General features: G+C 39.7%; 1 protein-coding gene and 1 long non-coding RNA gene across 3 annotated transcripts in view; both read right to left on the bottom strand.

The window, feature by feature from the left end:
- RBFOX1 (RNA binding fox-1 homolog 1) overlaps positions 1-26268 on the bottom strand; it is a 2222576-nt gene that overhangs the window by 767604 nt on the left and 1428704 nt on the right. The window lies entirely within an intron of this gene.
- LOC143667550 (uncharacterized) lies at positions 19028-24774 on the bottom strand. The gene is made up of 3 exons (XR_013168094.1): positions 24422-24774; positions 23893-23982; positions 19028-19446 (listed from the first exon to the last, which is right to left on the bottom strand). It is a non-coding gene; the product is annotated as an uncharacterized LOC143667550 (long non-coding RNA).

Below are 26268 nucleotides of genomic sequence, written 5' to 3' on the forward strand. Positions count from 1 at the left end.
TTTCCACACAGATGGAGCTTGTCATCAGGCACCAAATCTTAGACACCCCCTCCATTAAGACTATTTGTCTTTTAAACTAGGAAACTCGATGTTTAGGGGCAGAGCAACAGAACTGACATTGTACCTGCCCTCTCCATCCTAAAATTCAATTGGATTCCAGCAACGCTTACAGTACGCTTGTGACATTCACGGTTAATGGATCATGACCATCACCATCATTCTCGCCATCATCATCATCATCATCATAACAACATCAACAGCAGTAATGCAATCATTACACTTAACATTTCTGGGTGCACCCTACATTCAGTCACAGACATCCTTATAAGAGACAGAAGACGGGGGCAGAGAGAGAAGAAGTGGCAGACACCAAAGTGATATGGCCACAGGTCAAGGGAAGCCAGTAGCCACCAGAAGCTGGAAGAGGCAAGGGGCACATTCTCCCCTTGCCTAAGGCCTCCAAGGAAAATGCAGCCCTGCCAACATCTTAATTTGAGGTCAATGATATTGATTTTGGACTTCTGACCAGAAGAACTGTGAATGATTACATTTCCATTTTATTAAGCCACCAAGTTTGAGGAATTTGTTACAGCAGCCACAGGGAAAGAGCCACTACCTTATGGAAAAGGAGAGCAAAAGGGGAGTGGGTCCTTCTTCTGGAGCACAAGCACCCACTACATTCTGCTCTTTGCAAAATGCCCAGAGGACTGGGTGCCAGCACAACCCACTGGCCCTTTCTTGCAAACTCCAGTCTTTACAAAATCAGACTCGCTGGGGTTGCCAGAGTCATTTGTTTGACAGTGGATCAGACCCCAGAGCCTCGTTCTTTCCAAGACAGCAGGAGGATTGTTGAGAGGAGGTCAACCAAGTTAGTTAAGGCCTGATCTTTTAAGTGAAAGCTCTTACAATCTGGCAGAAGGGAAAGACATTTAAATAAAAATTTTAATAGCTACTACACTTTAAAAGGTCTCTAAAAATTGTAAGCTGTTATACAAACTGATGTTTTAATTAAGCATTTTCTTTTGAGATAACTGTAGATTCATAAGCAGTTGTAAGAAATGATATCAAGAGACCCTATGTCCCATTAACCTGGTTTTCCCCAGTGACAACAGCTTGCTAAACTACAGTATATATCACAACCAGGACAGTGACTTTGATACATTTTCTGTGGACACCTCAGCTTGGGGATTCCTTGATAGCCACTTCTGAGCCCCATCTCCTGGCAACCATTAATCTCTTCTCTGTTTCTATAACTGTCATTTGAAGAATGTTGCGTAATGGAATCATACATTATTATTAGTGTCCCCCACCCCACTCTCCCCCCCACACCAGAATTTCATTCAAGTAGTTTCATGTATCAATAGCTATTCCCTTTTTATTTATTGCTGTAGAGTATTCCATGGTATGGATGTATTACAGTTTATTCACGTGTTGAAGGACATCTGGGTAGTCTCCAGCTTGGAGCTATCATAAATAAAGCGGCTATGAACATTTGTATACCGACCAGTTTTTGCATCATTTTCAATTCTCTGGGATAAATACCCAAGAGTACAGTTTCTTATTGCATGCAATTCAGAATGAGGGAAGGAAGAAATCATAGTGACACCAAGAATGAATTCATCAGAGGCATTATGGAAAGGTTTTGGATTTGATGAGGCAGTAGGTATGTGCCAATGCGTGACTGGTATTTCAGCTGGGTGGGTGTTGAACTGGCCCCACTGACTCCTCCAACCTCATCTCCCACTACTTCTCCCTCACTCATTACACATCAGGTAGGTGGGTGTCCTTTCAGGTCTCAGCACAATGAGGCGTTTCCCACTTTGAGGACTTGCTATTTTGGATTCCCTCTGCTTAAAGCCCTCCTCCCCCATTCTTCACAGACTTGTCCTTGTCATCCTTTACCTCTCACCTTACTATCACCTCCTCAGAGAAGCCCTTTATGAGTACCCTAAGTAGCGCCCCTCCCACCCACTCCCACATTTACTTTCTTTTGTGGCACCCTAAAGTAGGTACTCTTTCATAGCACCTGTCACAATTTGTAAGTAAGTATGTAGTTATTTGTTTGTTTATGTGTTCAAAGTCCAACACCACACTTTAAGCCTGAGGACAAGGAACTGGCTTTGATTCATTTCAATATCCTCAGCATCCAGCTCAGTACCTGGCCTCTAGTAAGAGTTCAAGGAACGATGTTGAATGAAGAATTTGATGATGAGGGGAAGGGAGCTCCAGCTGGAGGGAATTTAGATTTTCACTTTGGAAGCCAAGAGGCTAACTGCTTAAGGGTCCATTTCCAACAGCTCAGTTTTGAAGAAATATATAGGGAGGTAAGGGTGAATCCTTCCATTCCATTCCATTTCCATTTGCAAGGGAAAAATGTCACTTTCACTCTTGTTCATTTACTAAAAACAATATTATGTGCAAGGTTCAAAGATGCAGTTCTGTAGTTTCTATGCTAAATCAAGTTCCTATTCAGTTGGGGCATGCACACATACGAACAATTACAGTAGAAGGCAGAGATAATTTAGAAATGGAACAGGAATTTTTTTTTTAAAAAAGGAGCCATGGGCATAGACAAGATGGGGGCAAAAAGTATGGGAAATCAGGGTGGCTTCATGGAGGAGATGGCATTTAAACTGGGCTTTAAAGACACATGGGATTTCAATATTCAGTCACGGCAGGAGGAACATTTTAGTTCTATATAAACCCTTAGGGCAATCATTTTTCCCCTTTGTTAGAATCTATTCATCTTATAAATGAATATGATTTCTGCAAATGAGCAGCATATTCTAGGACTTAACTCTTAGGTGTGACCAAAGAGGAATTCATTAGAAGTAAAGGTGGTATTGACAACACACACCTGTGATATATGGATGTTTTTTACTCTACACTCAGGAATTATCAGAAAGCTTCTTGGTTCCTTTGTTTCAGCCTCAGGGAATGGTTACATGTATCCAAAAAGAGGAAGCTGGGGAGGGTTTAAAGAACTCTGGACAGTTGTTCAGTTTTTCAGGGCATCCAACTTGTTGAAAAAGTATGCATGGGGCAAAGCAGAGTTACCTAAGTTAAGAGATTTTCTGACCTTCTCTTTTTTCTTTTTGCCTCCTTTCATCTCTTGTTCTCTTTTCCCACAGATAGAAATGCAATTAGGAAATTCAGATCCTAGTCCCTGACTTGGGCCCTTTGGCTCTATCCATTCACAAGTCTAGATCTTTCTCTTAAAACTCTCCTTGTTGAATCTCCTTATTTTTCAATGTGACTTAACTTGTCACATATTACTCCACACTGGGGATAGGCTGGCAACCCGGAGTCTGCTATCTGTGTGTGGTCAACAGCAGTGCTTTGTTTGGCATGAAAAGTGATTTTTAGAAAGTGTTCTATCAGTGGCTAACATTGAAAAAGTGGAAATTTTACATTTAAATTTAAAGAAAAACAAGGCTTCTCTTGACAAATTGGAAGCTCTAGCTAAATAATTGTCACTTTTCCACATGGTCACAACCAGCTGCAGTGGTAGGATGACTTCTTTCTATTGGTCTTGGGCTCACCAGTCCACCATATTGTTAGCCACTCCCTACATTGCTCTACGTGGAAGCTGTACGTGGTCACTTGACCCCAGAAGGCATCTAAGTATGCAATCAGTTCCTGTCTAGCATTAGAACTTCTTGGGGGAGAAACTTGCCTCTGTATTCTTTTCCTATTAAAATTGTATGACTAGGTTTTGTCTAATCACTGCAGCAATTTCTAATTGTTTTAAAACAAAGGGCAAGAAGTATAAGCATTCATGATTTATTATGTACTATAATAACCATAATCACTGCTGTCTAATAACTAGATCAGATTCCTAATGGCTGTGGTAGACTGAATTATTGCCACCAGTCTTACTTCAACTTGTACTCATACCTTTTGCCATGTAACTTTGCATCCTACCACTTGACTTCTGTACCAGCCACATGGCTTGCTTTGAACAATAAAATGTGGGCCACAGGGGTAGGGTTCCAGTTCGCCCTCTTGTGCTTCCCCATTATCATGGAGATGATGATGGAGCATCCAGAAGCACTTCCAGATTTCTGCTTCCCCCCAACTGGGTCCTGGAATAAGCAGACAGAATAGACTTGAGTCTCATACTAAGTCATGAGGCCAGGTCTTTCCAGGAATATAACACGAGGCAGAGAAACCCAAGGGACCAGTCTTGGAGAGCCACACTTGTTCAACCCAGAGATGCAAGAGAAACACACATTTATTTTTGTATGTCATGAAATGTTGCTGTTATGGAATAATAGATAACAAATTAAACAGCTCTGGAGATATACTAGCTATTACCTCTTTCTCCTGGGATAATTCTGAGACAGGTTTCCTTTTGTAACTTTCTTTAAGGCTTTACCAGAACTTATGAGTGTACTGCCCAAGATCATACAGGCTTATTAAAGCAGACACTTAAAAATGAATAAATAAAAAATAAGGAAGTGGCCATCTTCTCTCAAAGACAAATGACCTAATTTCATTAGCAGATCATGTTGTAAGGTCAGCCTTATTCTCCTGAATCCTGGTGAGCATTACCATTCATGAAATTTTATTGGTTATTTGACGTCTCTAGACACTCAATTGTTTTCCCAATACATGATATATGGGCAAAGGTCTTTGAGCATTTCTATATCACAGCTCCATTTTTACATCATGGTGTCTCTCAAAACAGCTCCCTTGGTTCTGGTTATTTACATGTTTGATATTCCATTTTCTGGGGTCCTAGTTTTCTCTCCCTGCTTATGACCCAATTGTCTTGACAGGGAGCACAATGTAGTCTCTTATTTTCTGTTCTCCATGGACATGGTTTTAGGCAATACTGCTTCTATTTGGGGACTGCCATTTGTTGGCTAAGTGAGCACAGTAGCCGCATTTGCTGATACATGGAACTGGGTATCATGAAGCTTACTGATTGTATTAGTTCGCTAAATGCTGCTGGAATGCAATATACCAGAAATGCAACAGCTTTTAAAAAGGAAATTTATTAAGTTACTTTAATAAGGTAAATTTAAAAATGTCTAAGGCCATACAAATGTCCAAACTAAGGCATCCAGAGAAAGATACCTTGAATCAAAAAAGGCTGATGTCTGTCACATGGGAAGCCATATGGTTGGTGTCTGCTGGTCCTTGTTCTTGGTTCTGTTGCTTCCAGCTTGTGATGCCAGTGTTTTCTTCTCTAAGCATCTCTGGGCCTTCACTTATCTCCTTTGCAACACAACTCTGGGGTTCTGATTTAGTTATTATTTCATGGGAAGGGTCTGCTGGACTCTACATCTCTAAATGCCCATGTCTAAGCATCCACTCTCTCTGTTGGCACTCCTAGCATCTCCAAATGTCTGTGTCTCTGTCAGCTCTGAAGCAACTTTGTTTTCTTCAAAATGTCTCCTTTTTTAAAGGACTCCAGTAAACTAGTCAAATCTACCTTGAATGAATGAAGTCCAAGCCCATACCCACAGTTGGGTGTGTCACATCTCCATGGCAGTAATCTAATCTAAATGTCACACACACAATTGAGTGGGTCCATCTCCATGGAAACAATCTAATCAATGTTTTCTACCCTACAATATTGAATCAGGATTAAATGGCATGGCTTTCCAGAGTAGACAACACTTTCAAACAAGCACATTGATCTAATAAGAAGTCTAGCTGTTTCAGAGACTCAGAATACCCACATCCCATTCCTTCTCTCCATCCTTCAGGTCAATGATTATTTACTTAAGGGACACCATGAAGGAGAACCAGAGCTAAGTAATGACTGCAATATAATCATGAAAATTTGGACTTTGCCCTCATGAAGTTTGCATTTTAGTGGGAGAGATGGATGAAAAGCATAAAGATTACAAATTGTGGTGGGAGGAAAGTGGGAAACAAACAGCTCTGCATTGATAATGTCTAGGAAGAGAGCATCAGCTGCAGATGCAAGGGTTCAGGTGGGTCTTTGAGAAGGTGACATTTAAGATGAGAATGAGAAAGAATAGCCATGCAAAATAGGTGCTGAGATCATCCCAGCAGGGGAACAGGTACAAAGTCTCTGAAACATGGATGATCCTTGCTTGTCTGAGTGTCTGAAAAGAGCCCTGTGTGAGTAAGGGCATGTTGTAGGGGTTCTTGTTGAAGTAGACAGGTGCTTGGTCAAGCACAGCTGGAAATTTCTAGTGACTCCAAACTTTTCCAAGCAGAATGGGAAATCACTGAAGGATTTATAAGTAACAGTGATATGATGAGATTTACGACTTAGGATTCCATCAGAAACCATGCGAAGAATGGTTTGTGGGAGCAAGCCCACATGGCAGGCTCCAGGGAAGAAGTGATGGTGGTTTAGACAAGGTAAAGAGAGAGAGTACGGATATGAGCAAGCAGTGGGCAGCTTTAGGAAGGGCCCATACAGAAAATGGTATTTCCTTTTTAAATGGTGAATCCTAGACATCACAAACCAAGTAAATCTTGAGATTTACATGAGATAGTCCAGAACCTTTGTGTGATTTTTTAAAAACTTCATAGACACTGGAGAAAAACCTGGTGGTTACGAAGCTATTGAGAGGAAAAGCAGTAGCTGGAAAACCTCAACCGGAAGTTCAAATCATGCTTACTTATTGGGCATGGACCAAAATAGTCAAACATGCATTCTAAAGTTGACTAACTTAATTTCTTTCTATGTGAACAAGGAGGCATCAAGGTAGGTTTATTATTTGAAAATATTCTAGGGTACTTTTTTTTTCCTGGGTCATGTTTCCCTAACTACTTTTCCTCCACCAAACAATCAAGACTACGGTGAGAGACTTCCTTCCTTGGCTAGTTTGAAACATCTGTCAAAATTAATAAAACCTTGAGAAGGGAAAAGAGAAAGATTTTTCCATCCATTCTTTAAACCCAAGAAACATCCATCCTAGTGGAAAATTTCATTCAGAAAATTATATGCTCAGAATGTGTTCCCAGGTATTTTCAGAAAAACAACTTGAGTTCCCAGGTTAAATGAATTAATTTATGGGCATACAATGGGATACTGAAGAGCCATTGAAAAGAATGAAATGCATTCATTTGTACTGCATACAAGGAGGGGATTTCATGATGTTTTCAAGTTGAAAGGGCAAGGTAGAAATCTATAATCCATTTTTTTCCTACACACACGTACACACATTGACACAAATGCATGCATATACTCATTCACAATTGTATACATGCAGATCAACATCAATAACATAGCTCCAAGCGATGAACAATCTCAGAGCAATTGTATTAAAGGAAGAACTAATATTCTCCAAACATGCAGGTAGCATCTGTCTTTTCAAAGATCAGCATATGTTCCTTCTATGATCAGAAAAAAATCAGCAAACTATATGCTTTTATTTCTTTCAAGAACAAACATATACTACGGGAGCCATAGATATTCCCTAGCTGAGATTATTTTAATAGCTAACATTCAGCCATAACTTTTAAGGCTACAATAATTGCACTTCAGCAACATTTGAAGGAAGACAATGATGGTCACTGGTCTGAAAATGGAGCACTGAAGCTGCATCTTCCTAGACAGGTCCAGGTGGGAGACCCTCCACTTCCTAGAAGTTTCCTACACTCTAATGTCCTCCCTTACTTTTCACCAAAGGTCTATGGCCCTATGTGCTGCCTGAGAGTCAGCAGTAGGTCAACGTGTTCACGAGAGTTTTGAGAGAGGAAAATTAGCTCTGCAAGTGTGGGTGGACAGCTTGCAGAAGAGAAGGGCCCTGCGAAGACTGCTCTCATTAGCCTGAGGTTAGCCGGTTCAAAAAATCATCAGCAACTACGGAATTACTGACTCCACAACTCCATTCACCTTCCATGATGGGGCCACCTTCAAGCGAACAATAATAAAAGACAAACTGGAAAACAGGATGGCGATTAAAGTCCCTTTGGGGCCTTTCAGTATGAGCAGGAGTACTTCAGGTGGATTCCTGCCTAATACTACTGATGGAAATCAAGGTTTGCTCTCTAAACTTATCATTATGTAAAAAGAACCTAAATTCTTCTCTAATCTCACAAGGAATTCATAACAGAATCTCAATTTTCTGGTAGGAATATTATAATTATAATGCTATAATTAAACATAAACAATTATCATATTAATTATATTTTAAAGAAGCCTGTGATTATACTCAATATTTAATGAAGAAATGGAGGAATATGCAAATGAAGGAACAAATGAATGAATGAATGAACAAAGAAATGTCAGCAATGGCACTATAATGCCTCATACACTAAATTCGCCTTTTTATTTATTTAATTTTTTTTGCATGCTGTATGGGGGGGGTCACATGCATGTCATTATTTTTCCACATGAGTATCCCATTATTGCAGTACCATTTGCTGAGTTTTGTTTGTTTGTTTTTTGGGAAGTATGTGGGCAGGGAATTGAACCCTGGTCTCCCGCATGGAAGGCGAAAATTCCACCACCAAACTACCTTTGCATCACCTCGCCTTTTTATTTTTAAGATTAAACTTTTAATGTATTCCATATGACTCAATAGAAGGACAAAATTTTATTTTAAAGAAATACAGATCTCTTTTCATTTTAGCATTTCCAATAATTTCTGGTACTTTTATGTACCTTAACTGACACTTTTTTAAACAACATTTTTTAGTACTGTTCACCAATTATTGATGGGATGGTTTTGCTGTGATATGTATTTCAAACCTTTCAGCCACCTGGCTTTTATTTCTAAGCCTAAATTGATGCGTATATTCACTGTAGGATATTTCAAAAAGAGTGCAATGATAAGGCATTAGTAAAAATAATATTACAGTAGAAAAAGATTTTGCATATGTGAAAACGTAATTTATAAAACACATTAATTGCTTTTAAAAAAGAGAACCTAGCTATAATATCAATAAATTACATGGTACAGAGAATTAGGCCATTCAGTAATCATCTTCTTTTCTATAGAAAAATTTTACCTAGCTGTAAGCAAAGATTTTTAAACAACAAAAACTAAGCAAAACAAATCTCACCAGGAACATACTACATGATTGTGTGAGAGAAATAAACAAACACGTCATTTTATAGTATATTTTTTGACTAAATTTTAAAATAAAAATGCGTACACTTTTTTAAGCATTAAAAAATACGTTTTTTTAAGTATTAAAAACCTGTGTCAAAAATATATTTCTTATTTTAGAGTATTGGGTTGAAGGATAAGATGATACTTACAAGTAAAGAAAACTTACAAGAAAAACCCTTGACAATAGTTTTTCTATTAAAGCATCATGACATTTAAACATAAGACAATAAAAGAAACAAGATTGCAAACAAAAAGTATTTATGGATTTTACAAATCTAAATAAGCGAAATAGCATTTAGGCCATAGGGCTCATGCTGATGGCTAACAGGAAGTAACAGAGAATAACCCACCTGGAAAAATCTTTAATACACAAATAACAAGTGCCAATTATGGACTGCAGCAATCCAATCATCACTGCCGTTTTTCTCACTTCTAAAATGAAGACTTGACTAAACCATTTATACCCTATATAACTCGTACCTTTATTTCAGATTTTGAGGAACGGTAAGCAACAAGTGAGCTGATTTTCACCATAAGGATACTTACTATATTGCACCTCTCTGCCAAGGTTACTTGAAAAACCTTCCATGTCAAAACAATCTGATAGCAGATAATGAACAATGCAATAACTAAGGATCTTTCATTACAGTCCTTTAAAGACACATGTTAATTCATGTTGCTGACCTTGGGAGCACACTGCACAGAACCCAAATATAAACAGATAGGGGAATTTTCAAAGTTAATGTTGGATTTCTTATTTTTTAATCTTCCCATTAAAAGTGATAAGTTTGGAGGAGGGGGCCAAGATGGCGGCTTAGTAAGGTGTGTGCGTTTTAGTTCATCCTCCAGAGCAACTACTAAATAACCAGAAACAGTACAGAACAGCTCCCAGAGCCACAACAGAGAACGAACACACAGCGTACCCCAGTCTGGACCAGCTGGACCGGCTGAAAGACTCCGCAACAGTGAGTTTCCCGAGTCGTGCACACTTCCCCAAGCCGCGGTGGCCGGCGGCCGGCGCCCCTCCCTCACAGGTGGCTTCCCGGACTGGCTGCGAGTCTCGGAAAAGTGAGTTCCCTAAGCCGCGGCGGCCAGCGACCAGCGCCCAGCGCCCCTCCACCATAGGCGGCTTCCCAGACCAGCTGCGAGTCTCAGAAAAGTGAGTTCCCCAAGCCGCGGTGGCCGGCGACCGGCGCCCCTCCCCCAAGGACGGCTTCCCGGAGGGAAAGAAAAGAGTCTCCAACAGTGGCAGGGACTGGGTCCAACCAAACACCAACAGTGGCATTAACAAACAAATTCTGACTGCTAGAAGTGGGCCCCCAGTTCAGGCGAAACCGATCAAGGTGGAAGTCGCCTACTGGGCTGACTGAAAGGGAGGAAAGGGGATGGAGCGGAGACTTCTGCGGCTGTTTCTGCAGAGGCTTGGTTGCGTCTGAACTCGGCGCCGGGATTGCACAGGCTGCAACTGCCCCGGGTGTGGAAACAGGCTGCTTTAAGGGCTGTCTACTAACTGAAACTTCCCCACGGGAGGGGTGAAACGCAACTCAGGTGGAATCCCCTCTCAAGGAATTCAGATCCCAGGGTTTCGCAATTTGAAGCCATTAAAACCAGCCTACAACCTTTCCTCTGTCTCCACCACGCCTCCAGCAGGGTGAGCCTTCCAAAGTTAAAGGAGCCACAACATATTTTGCTGGTGGGACCCGCAGGCAGACAAGCACCACATACTGGGCAGGATAAGAAAGCAACCTCCAGAATAAACTAAGTAAGGTAATTCAATGTCCAGATGCCAGCAAAAAATAACAAATCACACCAGGAAAATTGAAGATATGGCCCAGTCAAAGGAACAAACCAGTAGTTCAAATGAGATACAGGAGCTGAGACAACTAATGCTGAATATATGAACAGAAATGGAAAACCTCTTCAAAAACCAAATCAATAAATTGAGGGAGGACATGAAGAAGGCAAGGGATGAACAAAAAGAAGAAATGGAAAGTCTGAAAAAACAAATCACAGAACTTATGGGAATGAAAGATACAGTAGAAGAGATGAAAAAAAGAATGGAAACCTATAATGGTAGATTTCAAGAGACAGAGGTTAGAATTGGTGAACTGGAGGATGGAACATCTGAAATCCAAAAAGAAACAGAAACTATAGGGAAAAGAATGGAAAAATTTGAGCAGGGGCTCAGGGAATTGAATGATAATATGAAGTGCACAAATATATGTGTTGTGGGTGTCCCAGAAGGAGAAGAGAAGGGAAAAGGAGGAGAAAAACTAATGGAAGAAATTATCACTGAAAATTTCCCAACTCTTATGAAAGACCTAAAACTACAGATCCAAGAAGTGCAGCGCACCCCAAAGAGAACAGATCCAAATAGGCGTTCTCCAAGACACTTACTAGTTAGAATGTCAGAGGACAAAGAGAAAGAGAGGATCTTGAAAGCAGCAAGAGAACAGCAATCCATCACATACAAGGGAAACCCAATAAGACTATGTGTAGATTTCTCAGCAGAAACCATGAAGGCAAGAAGACAAGTGGGATGATATATTTAAATTACTAAAAAAGAAAAACTGCTAACCAAGAATTCTATATCCAGCAAAACTGTCCTTGAAAAATGAGGGGGAAATTAAAACATTTTCAGACAAAAAGTCACTGAGAGAATTTGTGACCAAGAGACCAGCTCTGCAAGAAATACTAAAGGGAGCACTAGAGACAGAAATGAAAAGACAGAAGAGAGAGATGTGGAGAAGAGTGTAGAAAGAAGGAAAATTAGATATGATATATATAATACAAAAGGCAAAATGGTAGAGGAAAGTATTACCCAAACAGTAATAACACTAAACGTTAATGGACTGAATTCCCCAATCAAAAGACACAGACTGGCAGAATGGATTAAAAAAACAGGATCCTTCTATATGTTGTCTATAGGAAACACATCTTAGACCCAAAGATAAACATAGGCTGAAAGTGAAAGGTTGGGAAAAGATAGTTCATGCAAATAACAACCAGAAAAGAGCAGGAGTAGCTATACTAATATCCAACAAATTAGACTTCAAATGTAAAACAGTTAAAAAAGACAAAGAAGGATACTATCTACTAATAAAAGGAACAATTCAATAAGAAGACATAACAATCATAAATATTTATGCACCGAACCAGAATGCCCCAAAATATGCGAGGAATACACTGCAAATATTGAAAAGGGAAATAGACACATCTACCATAATAGTTGGAGACTTCAATTCACCACTCTCATCAATGGGCAGAACATCTAGACAGAGGATCTATAAAGAAACAGAGAATTTGAATATTACAATAAATGAGCTAGACTTAACAGACATTTATAGGACATTACAGCCCACAACAGCAGGATACACCTTTTTCTCAAGTGCTCATGGATCATTCTCAAAGATAGACCATATGCTGGGTCACAAAGCAAGTCTCAACAAATTTAAAAAAGATTGAAATCATACACAACACTTTCTCAGGTCATAAAGGAATGAGGTTGGAAATCAACAATAGGCAGAGTGCCAGAAAATTCACAAATATGTGGAGGCTCAACAACACACTCTTAAACAACCAGTGGGTCAAGGAAGAAATTACAAGAGAAATTAGTAAATATCTCAAGGCGAATGAAAATGAAAACACAACATATCAAAACCTATGGGACGCAGCAAAGGCAGTGCTAAGAGGGAAATTTATTGCCCTAAATGCCTATATCAGAAAAGAAGAAAAGGCAAAAATGCAGGAATTAACTGTCCACTTGGAAGAACTGGAGAAAGAACAGCAAACTAACCCCAAAGCAAGCAAAAGGAAAGAAATAACAAAGATTCGAGCAGAAATAAAGGAAATTGAGAACATGAAAACAATTGAGAAAATCAATAAGACCAGAAGTTGGTTCTATGAGAAAATCAATAAGATTGATGAGCCCTTAGCAAGATTGACAAAAAGAAGAAGAGAGAGGACGCAAATAAATAAGATCAGAAATGGAAGAGGAGACATAACTACTGACCTCACAGAAATAAAGGAGGTAATAACAGGATACTATGAACAACTTTACGCTAATAAATACAACAATGTAGATGAAATGGACAAGTTCCTAGAAAGGCATGAACAACCAACTTTGACTCAAGAAGAAATAGATGACCTCAACAAACCAATCACAAGTAAAGAAATTGAATCAGTCATTCAAAAGCTTTCCAAAAAGAAAAGTCCAGGACCAGACGGCTTCACATGTGAATTCTACTAAACATTCCAGAAAGAATTAGTACCAACGCTGCTCAAACTCTTCAAAAAAATTGAAGTGGAGGGAAAGCTACCTAATTCATTCTATGAAGCCAACATCACCCTCATACCAAAACCAGGCAAAGATATTACAAAAAAAAGAAAACTAGGGTGGGCCACAGTAGCTCAGCAGGCAAGGATGCTTGCCTGCCATGCCACAGGACCCGGGTTCAATTCCCGGTGCCTGCCCATGTAAAAAAAAAAAAAAAGAAAACTACAGACCAATCTCTCTAATGAATATAGATGCAAAAATCCTCAACACAATTCTAGCAAATCGAATCCAACAACACATTAAAAGAATTATACATCATGACCAAGTAGGGTTGATCCCAGTTATGCAAGGATGGTTCAACATAAGAAAATCAATTAATGTAATACACCATATCAACAAATCAAAGCAGAAAAATCACATGATCATCGCAATTGATGCAGAGAAGGCATGTGACAAGATTCAACATCCTTTCCTGTTGAAAACACTTCAAAGGATAGGAATATAAGGGAACTTCCTTAAAATGATAAAGGGAATATATGAAAAACCCACAGCTAATATCATCCTCAATGGGGAAAAATTGAAAACTTTCTCCCTAAGATCAGGAACAAGACAAGGATGTCCACTATCACCACTGTTATTCAACATCATGTTGGAAGTTCTAGCCAGAGCAATTAGACAAGAAAAAGAAATATAAGGCATCAAAATTGGAAAGGAAGAAGTAAAACTCTCACTGTTTGCAGATGATATGATACTATACATTGAAAACCTGGAAAAATCCACAGTAAAACTACTAGAGCTAATAAACCAGTACAGCAAAGTAGCAGGTTACAAGATCAACATTCAAAAATCTGTAGTGTTCCTATACACTAGCAATGAACAAGCTGAGGGGGAAATCAAGAAACAAATCCCATTTACAATTGCAACTAAAAGAATAAAATACTTAGGAATAAACTTAACTAAAGAGACAAAAGACCTATACAAAGAAAACTACAAAAAACTGTTAAAAGAAATCACAGAAGACCTAAATAGATGGAAGGGTATACCGTGTTCATGGATTGGAAGACTAAATGTAGTTAAGATGTCAATTCTACCTTAATTGATTTACAGATTCAACGCAATACCAATCAAAATCCCAACAACTTATTTTTCAGAAACAGAAAAACCAATAAGCAAATTTATCTGGAAGTGCAGGGTGCCCCAAATTGCTAAAAGTATCTTGAGGAAAAAAAAAAACGAAGCTGGGGGTCTCACGCTGCCTGACTTTAAGGCATATTATAAAGCCACAGTGGTCAAAACAGCACGGTACTGGCATAAAGATAGATGTATAGACCAATGGAATCGAATAGAGTGCTCAGATATAGACCCTCTCATCTATGGACATTTGATCTTTGATAAGGCAGTCAAGCCAACTTACCTGGGACAGAACAGTCTCTTCAATAAATGGTGCCTAAAGAACTGGATATCCATATGCAAAAGAATGAAAGAAGACCCGTATCTCACACCCTATACAAAAGTTAACTCAAAATGGATCAAAGATCTAAGCATTAGGTCTAAGACCACAAACAGTTAGAGGAAAATGTAGGGAGATATCTTATGAATCTTATAATTGGAGGCGGTTTTATGGACCTTACACCTAAAGCAAGAGCAATGAAGAAAGAAAGAAAGAAATGGGAGCTCCTCAAAATTAAACACTTTTGTGCATCAAAGAACTTCATCAAGAAAGTAGAAAGACAGCCTACACAATGGGAGACGATATTTGGAAACAACACATCAGATAAAGGTCTAGTATCCAGAATTTATAAAGAGATTGTTCAACTCAACAACAAAAAGACAGCCAATCCACTTACAAAATGGGAAAGACTTGAACAGACACTTCTCAGAAGAGGAAATACAAATGGCCAAAAGGTACATGAAGAGATGCTCAATGTCCCTGGCCATTAGAGAAATGCAAATCAAAACTACAATGAGATATCATCTCACACCCACCAGAATGGCCATTATCAACAGAACAGAAAATGACAAGTGCTGGAGAGGATGTGGAGAAAGAGGCACACTTATCCACTGTTGGTGGGAATGTCAAATGGTGCAACCACTGTGGAAGGCAGTTTGGCAGTTCCTCAAAAAGCTGAATATAGAATTGCCATATGACCCAGCAATACCATTGCTAGGTATCTACTCAGAGGACTTAAGGCCAAAGACACAAACGGACATTTGCACACCAATGTTTATAGCAGCATTATTTACAATTGCAAAGAGATGGAAACAGCCAAAATGTCCATCAACAGACGAGTGGCTAAACAAACTGTGGTATATACATACGATGGAATATTATGCAGCTCTAAGACAGAATAAACTTATGAAGCATGTAATAACATGGATGGACCTAGAGAACATTATGCCGAGTGAGACTAGCCAAAAACTAAAGGACAAATACTGTATGGTCTCACTGATATGAACCGACATTAGTGAATAAACTTGGAATATGTCATAGGTAACAGATACCATCAGGAGATAGAAATAGGGTAAGATAATGGGTGATTGGAGCTGAAGGGATACAGACTGTGCAACAGGACTGGATACAAAAACTCAGAAATGGACAGCACAATACTACCTAATTGTAATGTAATTATGTTAAAACATTGAATGAAGCTGCATGTGAGGCATAGGTTTTTTTGGGGTTTTTTTTTTGTTTTTTTTTTTCTTTTCTCTCTCTATTATCGTTTTATTTCTTATTCTGTTGTCTTTTTATTTCTTTTTCTAAATCGATGCAAATGTACTAAGAAATGATGAATATGCAACTATGTGATGATATTAAGAATTACTGCTTATATATGTAGAATGGAATGATTTCTAAATGTTTTGTTAATTTTTTTTTAATTAATAAAAAAAAAAGTGATAAGTTTATTTCATAGACCCCATAATGCATGAATCATTTGGTGGCAGGAGTTAACGAAAACATTTCCTGGTACAATGTCCATTGTGGGCAATGAATATCCCCAAACCTCCAAGGAAGTTATTGTTATTGTACAATATGTGAGGACCTGGAACTTTTTCAAAATCTAAAAAAATAAAAATAAATGGAACTATATTTGACATTTAATGACACCTACACGAATACTATATGACTAATGAAAGCATGTCACTTGCCTGGAATGAAGAAGGGGTCAACACACACCCAGAATGCACAGTAGTAAAAATGCATTAAAATGAATGAGTCTTCATTGCCTAAAGGTCACTTCCAGTCAAAGGTTAAAGTTCAAAGACTGAATGATCAAAGTGTTCATCTTCTCAGTAGGACTATCTTCTGTGAATGTGTCAACAAGTATCTTCATGACACCATTTTGTTTCGTTTGGATTCTTATTTGAGCATAAACCAATAATTGCTGGGTGGTCACTTCCTTTTCCTTGCAATTGGAAAGCATGCTAATTACACTAAGACACAGTGAGTGGACTGAGAGCTCTGCACACAAGACTTCCATTAGAATGGATAAACTGATAGCACAGTCACTATGAACACAAGAATAAAGAGGGATATTTTCACCAGCAAACACGATCCAAGGAGAGTTGAAAGAGTCGTGACCATTAAACTTAGAGGTTGGAAAATGTCCTCTTCCTATAAGATACCAGATGCATGTTCCGTATCTATGGTCTACTGTATAATTTGATTTTGATTGCTCTTTTCATTTAAAGTCATTCCAGGAAGTGGGTCATTCTGCAAAAGCCAACTGTTCTTTCTGTGGTGGCATGATGGAACCACTCCCCAAGGCCGGCGAGGCCAGGGTTTAACTGACCTATTTTTTATGAAAAATAAACACGCCATAGGACATTTTAATAGTCGTTTGAATAGTATTGATAAGTGCTTTCATTTTTAACTTGGATGGTTATGGATTTTTTGTTTTACTTTATTTCCCAATGTCAATATTTGTTATGTATATATTTTTTGTTTATATTGAATATTACATAATTTTTTAAAAATTTAAAAGAAGAAAAAAATCAGCCTAAGCATGCAGTAAAGCAAACATATTAATTATAAAATTTGAAGGCTGAGAAATCTAGAAACGGGGATGGAAGGAAGGAAAATGCCCAAAATATCCATAAAAACCATGCTATATCTTTAAGTCTGACTCCAAGAACTGGGATAACCATGCCCTTTCTAAATTCAAATGTTTCAACTGCTTAATTTTCTCCTCGACAGTTCGCATATTACAAGAGGAACTGGGTGCCTTCTAATATCCCAGAGAACAGCAGCTTAATTAAAAAGAGGAGAGTTTGCAAAAACACAGGCTGTGTCTTGCAGCTAATTGAAATAGCTAAAAAGTCCCAGAAAAGACAAGTTCAATATCGTAGAAATAACATCAGAGCTGGCATTTCGATGTTCTCAGATACCCTCCTTGTCTGTCTGATTAAAATTTCACTTGGCCTTTCTGTCCGTAATAAAAGAACCCTGTTTGTGCCCAGAGCTGTTCAGCAGACAGCAGGGGCATGTTAAATTTCAGGACAGTTATTGAGTCTGTCGGTGTTTTGGCAGCTGTGCCGGGGAGAATGCCACATCAGCCCTTCTCTGGTGACCGAGCCACTGAGGCTAATGGTGGCGCATGCTATAATCATTGTCAAGGTGAGGTGACCCCTCAATTTTTCTTAAAAAAATAAATAAGGAGCACTGCCTTGCATGGTGTTCAGTAAAGAACACTTCTTTTAGGACCACATGGATTCTCCGTACAATTTTAATTCAGAGTTTAATTAGCACACCTTGAAAAATTGAGCGTGGAGTCTTCAGGCATACCCCTTTGAGTTAGACATATGTGTGTGCCTCCAAATAAGAACACTGGGTGGGCTAAGAAAATGTGTTAATAACAATTATTAGCAATAATAAAATTATGTAATTGCTAAAACTTAAACCTACTATTAATATTAGGTTATAATAATGGTGACTATTACAAATATCAATGGACATTTAAATATAACTAATGTTTAGTGAGGCTCCACAATGCCCAGGTATAGTAATCAGTGTGTTATTTAATTAGAATTATTATCATTCCCATTTTTCAACTCGGCAAGAGAGGTTTACAGAGATTAGGTGATGCTGACTTGCCCAAAGTTACACAAATAGTTCTCAGACCCAGGCAGTGGGGGTCCAGTGCTCACCTTCTCAGACATTTTTGTTCTCCTGTCAACTAATTAACTAGGGTCTCATAAGCCATGGTTACTTGGGTAGCCATGACCTGTGCTCACCCAAATCTAGTTCTTCTCTCTTTTCTGGTCACTCAGAAGAAACTTGGTTGGAGGGGGGGTAGGGTCTACCAGCACAGAGGGTCACAGAGCAGTCCTCCAGCCCTGTTTGCCTGCAGACTCATTGCCTGGGGTTTAACTACAAAACAAAAACTGTCTGGGTCTAGGATCATAGTAGAGACCTGTGGCACAAATGTGCGAGCAAGATGTAAAGCACTGACATGGATAGACTGTATGGTACCTAATGTAGGCTTAACCTGACTTTTATAGAGAACAATGAACTTTAAAACTGTACAGTTTGCAAACTACGGAATTCCAACTTCAGCACTGCTTTGGTTGATGCTACCCCACATATATTATTTATAACAGTTATTCTTACTTTGTACTGGACTTGCTCTAAAATGAGTACAGGTAAGTGGACTCATCTGTGAGGAGCCATGTGTGCGTCTTTCTATTATTTTGGAGAGTCTCATGTATGGCAGGCTCAGGCAGGGGGATTCAGTGATGAAGGCATGAACCTTGCATTTGGCATGCTCCAATCTAATGACAGACACCAGCAACCCACATGCTCTGCAGAGTGGAATCACACATGATTTTTATTTGCTTTAAAAAAAAATCTGAAATTTTGAAACGCGTTGCCTTGAACTGGCATTATATGTTTCATAAGCAAACAAACAAAAAGAACTGCATTACAGTAGTACAGGAGCAAAGACGGGGGCTACACAGGGTAAATCAGGGGCTCAAGAAAGAAACGATCTGTTGTGAAAACATGGAAGAACTTCGTGGACTACATAGCACTTGAGCCGAGTCTTGAAAGATGCACTGATTTCCCCCGGCGCAGAAGGTTGTTGCTTGTAGGTCACATTCTGATCGCACCCCAGGCTAACTCACCTAGAAAGAAGGTTTTAAGTGATACCGAAGTCAATATGCCTCGGAAAGGAGTTAAGCAGAATCCCCAAACAAAGCAGGAGTGTGTTGCGAGCTGTGACAAAACAAGGGTAAAACCCTCTGAGGTTTCTGGTGGCTTCTGCTACTGTGTGTTTTACTTCCTAACTTCAAAGGCTCCTTTCTTTCTGCAGCTTAATTCAGCTGGATAGCTGAGAAACCTTAACTATCCCATTGTTTGCACAACAGTCTCAAAGGAGCAGATGGGAAGGTAGAACTTGGAACAACTTTTCTTCTGGTGAGAATTAAAAAAAAAAAAAAAAAAAATGCCTAAAATCTTCAGTAATGTTCTACCCAGTAAACTGGTTTAGCTATCCAACGCTGTAAATGGTAGAAAAGGACCTCGCGGCTATTCCACATTTGTACGGCGCGGGTTCTGCAGACAGCCATCAGCCCACTATTTCTTCTTCCTCCAGGAACTGAGCCAGACTGCATTTCCCAGCGCTCCTTGCGGCTGGGCATGGACATGTGACTGCTTTCTGGCCAATGGGAGGGGAGGTGCCGCTCGAAGGCGTGGCAGGCTCGGGTCATTATAAAGGACCCGACCTGCTTTGGGCAGCCACGATGGCAGCAGAGCCACAAAGGGGAAGAGCCAGGGTTCCTGCGTCTCTTGGTAGAGCAGAGTAAGCTATCCATCAGGAATACCCATTTTGAGGTCTCTGTTAGGAGACCTAAACTGGAACTATGTTGAGCCACTGAGCTTTGGGAGCCATAACGGGAGCCCCTGCCTCTTCTCCTGTCCTGAGTGGGGAAATAATACATGGAAGAGTGACACCGACAACAGGGTTAGCTCTGGGCTTTGAGATTCAGGAAGGTTAAGAATGTCATCCACCACAACAGGCTGTGTCTGTGGAGGTCAGGCCATAAGGCTCACCGATGGACACATTTTGACATGAGTTAGGGCTTTTGAAGTTAACTGACCAAAATGAACTTTGGCTTCCAGGTGGACAAAGCCCCAGAGACAGAGAAAACCTTTAAGAGGGACTCTGGGACTCTAAAGGTTTCATGAAGTCAGTTTGCCTTCCTGGAACATATAATTCCTGGAGGGTTTCTGGGTCAGATAAATCCTGAAACCTGGAGGGACCAGCCTCTTTAGAATTATCAATTAATCTCATCCCCTCATTCTTTAGTGTGGATGCCTCTTCTCAACATGAAAAATTCAAAACAGGCATTGCCCAAAGAATCCCTATAGATTGGAAGGATTAAAGGAGAAGGAAGAAGTATAACAGAGAAAATGGGATTTAACAAGTGAGTATGGCTGCTGAATCACTATATTAATATTTCTTCTAGCCCCCAGTGTTTTAGAGCATCTAGAAGGAAAAATCTGAGATGATGGTATGATAGCCCATGGCAAATTCTGGGATCTGTTTTGTAACTACTTGTTGAAGTGTGCTTTGAAAATTATTACTTTTTTCTTTCTTTGCTTTGTATATATATAATATTATACAGTTAAAAAAATTTTTTTAAAAAGAGTGACTCTGGGAGTCAGACTTAAAATGAGTGGTTTGTTACTACATGTTCCTGGCAGAGTCATAAGGAAAGTGGATGCCTGACTTTGGATGTTGTGTAAAATTGTGGGGGACAATATTCTCTTTCCCTTTCTTCAAAGTCCCAAACAAACAAAAAATAAATTAAAATTCAGCAAAGTTTCTTTGAAGAACAAATTGCCTCTTAACTGTTCTCCCCTGTCCATTAGTTCATTCATTTCACAAGTAGTGATGAGTTCCTGCTCTTTGTCAACCAATCTTCTAGGCACCTTTTTAGTCTTCCCCTCCCAACCATGTCTTCTCACAATAGCCAAAGAGATATTATAATAAGTATTGGGTTGTATCACCTCAATTCTGTAAGTTCCTTTGACAGTTCCCGTTGTGCTTATGATATAGTCCAAGCTCACCTATGACCCCCAAGTCTGTCTTCTCCAGTCACATACATCACTTGCCTCCCTCACTGGGCTTCAGGCATACTGTCTCCCATCAGTCCATCACCTTGCCAAGCTCCTTCCCTCCTCAGGCTGTGTCCATGCTGTTTCCTCTTCTGGATCATTTCTACTGCCACTCTCTTACTACCTAATTGCAACTTAAACATCAATCCTTCACAGAGGTCTTCCCTGTGCCCTCAATGTAATTAAAGTCTCTCTGTTATAATATTCCATAACATCAGGTGTGTTTCTTCCATTATGCTTCTCATGGCTGGCAACTCCCTCCCTTCACAACAAATGCTTATTGAGCACCTACTCCATTCTAGGTGCTGACGGTTCAACACAAGCAAGGCAGTATTCCTTCTCCATCTGGTGAGGGAGAGAGACAACACACAAATAATAAAAAGATACTGACAGATGTGTAAGTGTGATGGGCAAGTAAACAGGGCAACTGAAGGATGGAGTAACTGGACAGGGAGCTGTCCAAAAGTGGTGGTCAGGAAAGGGCTCTCTAAGGTGAAGGTAAAGGCAACTCTTGGAGGAAGAGTAGGAGATAGACATGGGATGAGCCTTCCGGGGAAAGAGGTGTGAGTACAAAGGCCCTGAGGTAGAAAAGAGCTGGTCATATTCAAATAAGAGAAAGAATGTCAGTGTGGCTGGAACATATTGAGTAAGAAAGTGGCAGGTGATGATATTAAGGAGGTAACAAGGAATCGTTTAAATATTTGTGTGGCTCTGCGTTTGGTATCTGCCTTCCTAGGGTTTGAAAGCCCCTTGGGGACAGGACACTAGTTTGCTCGTCACTCCACAATAAGGGTCAAGTACAGCTCCTGACACATGATTTGGACTCTACTTGATGAATAAATGAATGAAAAAGTTTTAGAGGGGAAGCCTGGCAGCTGAAGAAAGAAGAACAGTTACAGGAAGACATAAAGATAGACATGGTCAGTAGTGGAAAAGGACAAATGTGGAAACATATTTTTAGTTGGCATATATGGCAGCAAGAAAGTAGGAAGAAACATGGCAAGAGGTAAATAACTTGGGATCCTTCACTTTCTTCTGCAATGCTGCAAGCACCCCAACCTCTGAGACCCCAGGACATTTATACTGAGCAAGAGGCATGCAATTAGGCAGCATTTCAAGATAATGCCCAACAGGCCTTACATTTAATTTTAGTCAGCCACTGCTGGGTTTTGGCATCATTTTCATTGCAAATATGAGTAATACAGACCCTTTAGTCACTATTAAGTAGCAATCTGGGGAAATCATCCACTTCCAATAATCCATTTCTCTAATTTAGAGCACTCAGAAACCACATAATGAATAATACTGTCACCAAGTCTCTGGTAATGACATATGACATATGTCTGCAATTGCTCTTTTCAAGATAAATCCCACTGTGTTGTTCCCCTCAGAAATCTCTCCTTATTTATTCACTTAGCATCCTAACACAAATACAGTATTTTCATTTTTGGAGATGAATTTAGAAACACAGTTGAATCCCTGGCTTTGAAATATCAGGAAAAAGTTTAATCTTCACATAATAAATAGCAATGAGTTTTTCTGCAAATGGTTGATTAATATGCAATTATATTCTTAAGTGCAGGCTGTCAATTATTCCAAAGTGCCTTATTTAATTAGTGACACCATTCAGTATATTCCCATTAGTGACATCTTCCCATTTTTACAACAGCAATTTTGTTCCACCCCGTTTTAGAAAGCACTGGGTCCTTTGGAAGCAGGGGCTTTGCTTTTCCGCATCCCCTAACTGAAAAAGTGATGTGCCCTGGGCCTGGGGATGAAAATAAGTTCCCCCAGTTCTGGGCACTGTTTTCCTCACTGTCTCTTCTCCCCAAAGATGTGGAAATGGAGTGCAAATATTACCCAGAGAACCAGCTCTTCTCAAACCCATGAGATGAATGAAAAGGATGAGTGATGAATAATGGAACTGGATTCGAAGTTATCTTTGTACTATATAATACTTAACCCCATTTCATTTGAGGACACCTTCCACGTCCCTGAGTTTTGGTGGAAAACAATTTCCCTAAATTACTTAGAATATATTAAACAGCCATCCAACTTAGGAAGGGGAAATCTCTTATATTATAGTGTGGAAATATATCAGGCTAATAAAAAGTCTATAATATGCATTTGGTTCAAGGGTTTACAAAGGCATAATTAAGAAGTTCATTATGTTTCAGGGTATTTCTACTTTATCCTTTAATAATGGAAATGGAATAAGTTAATGCAGGAAAATCTGCACAAAGTGTGTTTCATACAGCAAGAACTTAAGAGAAACAAAAAAGCCCAAGAGGAGGGAGTTTGACATGTTCATATCTTGGACCACGAGACTTGGGTGAGCCAAGGAAATAGCCAAAATCTGATCAAGTAAAGCCAAGATTTAAGGTGAGTCTAGGTGAGTCCAAGATTTAAGTTGAGTAAAGCCAAGATTTGTAGGCTCCTCTCTCACTCACACTCCAGTTATGCTGATGAAATGAACCAGGATGAGATTGAAACCTTATGGATCTGTCCAGCTCCAACTTGAGGTTGAGTTTGAGAATTAACTAGAAAAGAAAGCATATGAAAAGGCTTAAGAGGTAAATTCAGAGGATTATGTGACACCCACATTTGGTAAACTTCTTAGATACTGCAATTAAATTAAATATTCATGAACCCCCAGTGCAGTTCCTTACCGGTTCTACCTGGCTGCTAAAAAGTCAACCTGGCCAGGGGGAAGTAGATCTACTATCCTGACAGCTTTCCTGTGCAATCTGGGTGCTGCAGCCCCAGCAGCTTTTTACCTTGCTAATTCTCCACACCCCTTGCTGTCACAACAGAAGATTCAATCCTCTAGAAACTACAAGAATAGGAAGAGCAGGAGCCAGCATAGAGCCGGGTTTCTCAGCCTTGGCACTGCTGACATTTTGGGTCAGATAATTCTTTGTTGTGGGGCTTTTCCTGTGCATTGTAGAATATTTAGCAGGATCCCTGGCCTCTACCCACCAGATGCCGTTGGCACCCAGCACATCCTCCAGTGTCACAGCCAAAAATGTCTCCAGACTTTGCTTAATGTCCTTTGGGGGGCAAAATAGCCTCAATTGAGAACCACTAGCATAGATTATGGCTTTATCCTCATTTTTCCCCTTTGTAGGGTTCCTATGACATTTTCTACATCAATCTGTTATTACTTCTTTGTTCATTATAAAATTCAAATATAATTGGAAAAAAAAGTGAAAAGTCCCATTCCTCAACCCTATTTCTAAGAATAAGCCCACTATTAATAGTTGTGCATCATTTTACCTTTTCCCTGGTGTGCACATTAGAATGTACACATATGTCTTCACAGATACTTGTATATATATACATGCTTTAAGAAATGTCATTCATTCTAATCACGTGATCATGCAAATAGCTGTTTTCATTAAACAAATATTACGAACATACTTCCACATTAGTACCCGTAGATTAAACTTATTGTTTTTAATGCCTGAAGATATTTACACTACAGATGGACCAATGCACCCAAGCAATCTATTGACAGCCTTCTAGCTTCATACACATATATACATATAACAAAAAATACTACATTGAATTTATTTGCTCACATATTCTTGGTCCCTTGTGTATTTTTTTTTTTTGTGTGTGTGTGTGTGTAGATTAAGATCCCAGTGTTAGAACTTCTCAGATTTCTCTTACTTTTATGCTGTTTATGTTTTTCTAATTATAATTCATTAACTCTCTTTCAGGTGCTTTCCACTTTCAGGTCATAAAGAGCATCAGGAATTTCTTTGGTTTCTTGGGATTTCTCACCTTTCAATCCTATATGGGGAACAATATATGAGAAATCTACCAGGAGCACAGGCAGTGCTAGCATTTTATCTGTGAGTTGCTGTCCTGCCTCCTTGCACCAAGTGCTTACCAGCTCCTGCCCTATGTCACAGGTATCCACTCATCTCTGCTGGTTCTTTAGATCTACAAGACTGAGGACCATTTATTCACTTTCTCAAGGGTCTGCCATGTGCCATTATTGAGCTATATTTTGGGGATGAATAGGTGAGCAAAAACCAAACAATGAGTCATACAATATAGTGGGAAAAGTGAGGCAGCTCAGAAATACATAAGAAATTTCAAGTGGATTAGAAATGCCATGTAGGAGCGGAGCCCAGTGCTCCAAGAAGGATGACAGTGGGCCAAGGCATGGTCTGAAGTTTCAGGCCAAGCATTCATGCAGAAGTGGCAGCTCAGATGGGATCCAAAGACCAAGGAGGCTTGGGGTTTAGGGGGGGTAGAGGATCCAAATGGGGGTTGACATAGGCCAATGCCCATTAGTGGGAGGGAAGATGGCACCTTCGTTGACCCAAAGTGAGCTGACCCCTGGGATGAGAGGCACAGAGGGAGAGAGAGGTGGCGAGTGGTGGAGGATGAACCTGGGGGCATGACACTCTGAACCCTGCAGGTGGAGACATGGGTTTTGGCTTTATTTTGAAAGTGCCAGACAGCAGGGGAGTGATGTGGTCCTATCATGTTGAAAAAATGGTCCTGTGAAGTATGACAAAAAATACTCAGCAGCCCCCTGCTGCTCTTGTACTGAGTCCTCTGAAAACTGAGCAAAACTTCCTCTAACCTATTCCTGGATGAGCACTGCCTATTCAGTGATAACCCTGTAGTCTGATAAGGTGCAGAACCCACTTTCCCATTTCTTCTTTAATGGATTTATTTTCCTCATCTGTGATCACTTGCTTTTTGGTTTTGTTTGGAGCACAGCACCTTCAGCCCTTTGGAGATCATATTTAAGAGAAGAGCATTCCGAGAAAATGGGATGAAAGCAGGTGTTAGAGTTGTTGTTCTTT

Source organism: Tamandua tetradactyla, chromosome 23 (genome assembly GCF_023851605.1).
Source record: "Tamandua tetradactyla isolate mTamTet1 chromosome 23, mTamTet1.pri, whole genome shotgun sequence".
NCBI lineage: Eukaryota > Metazoa > Chordata > Mammalia > Pilosa > Myrmecophagidae > Tamandua > Tamandua tetradactyla.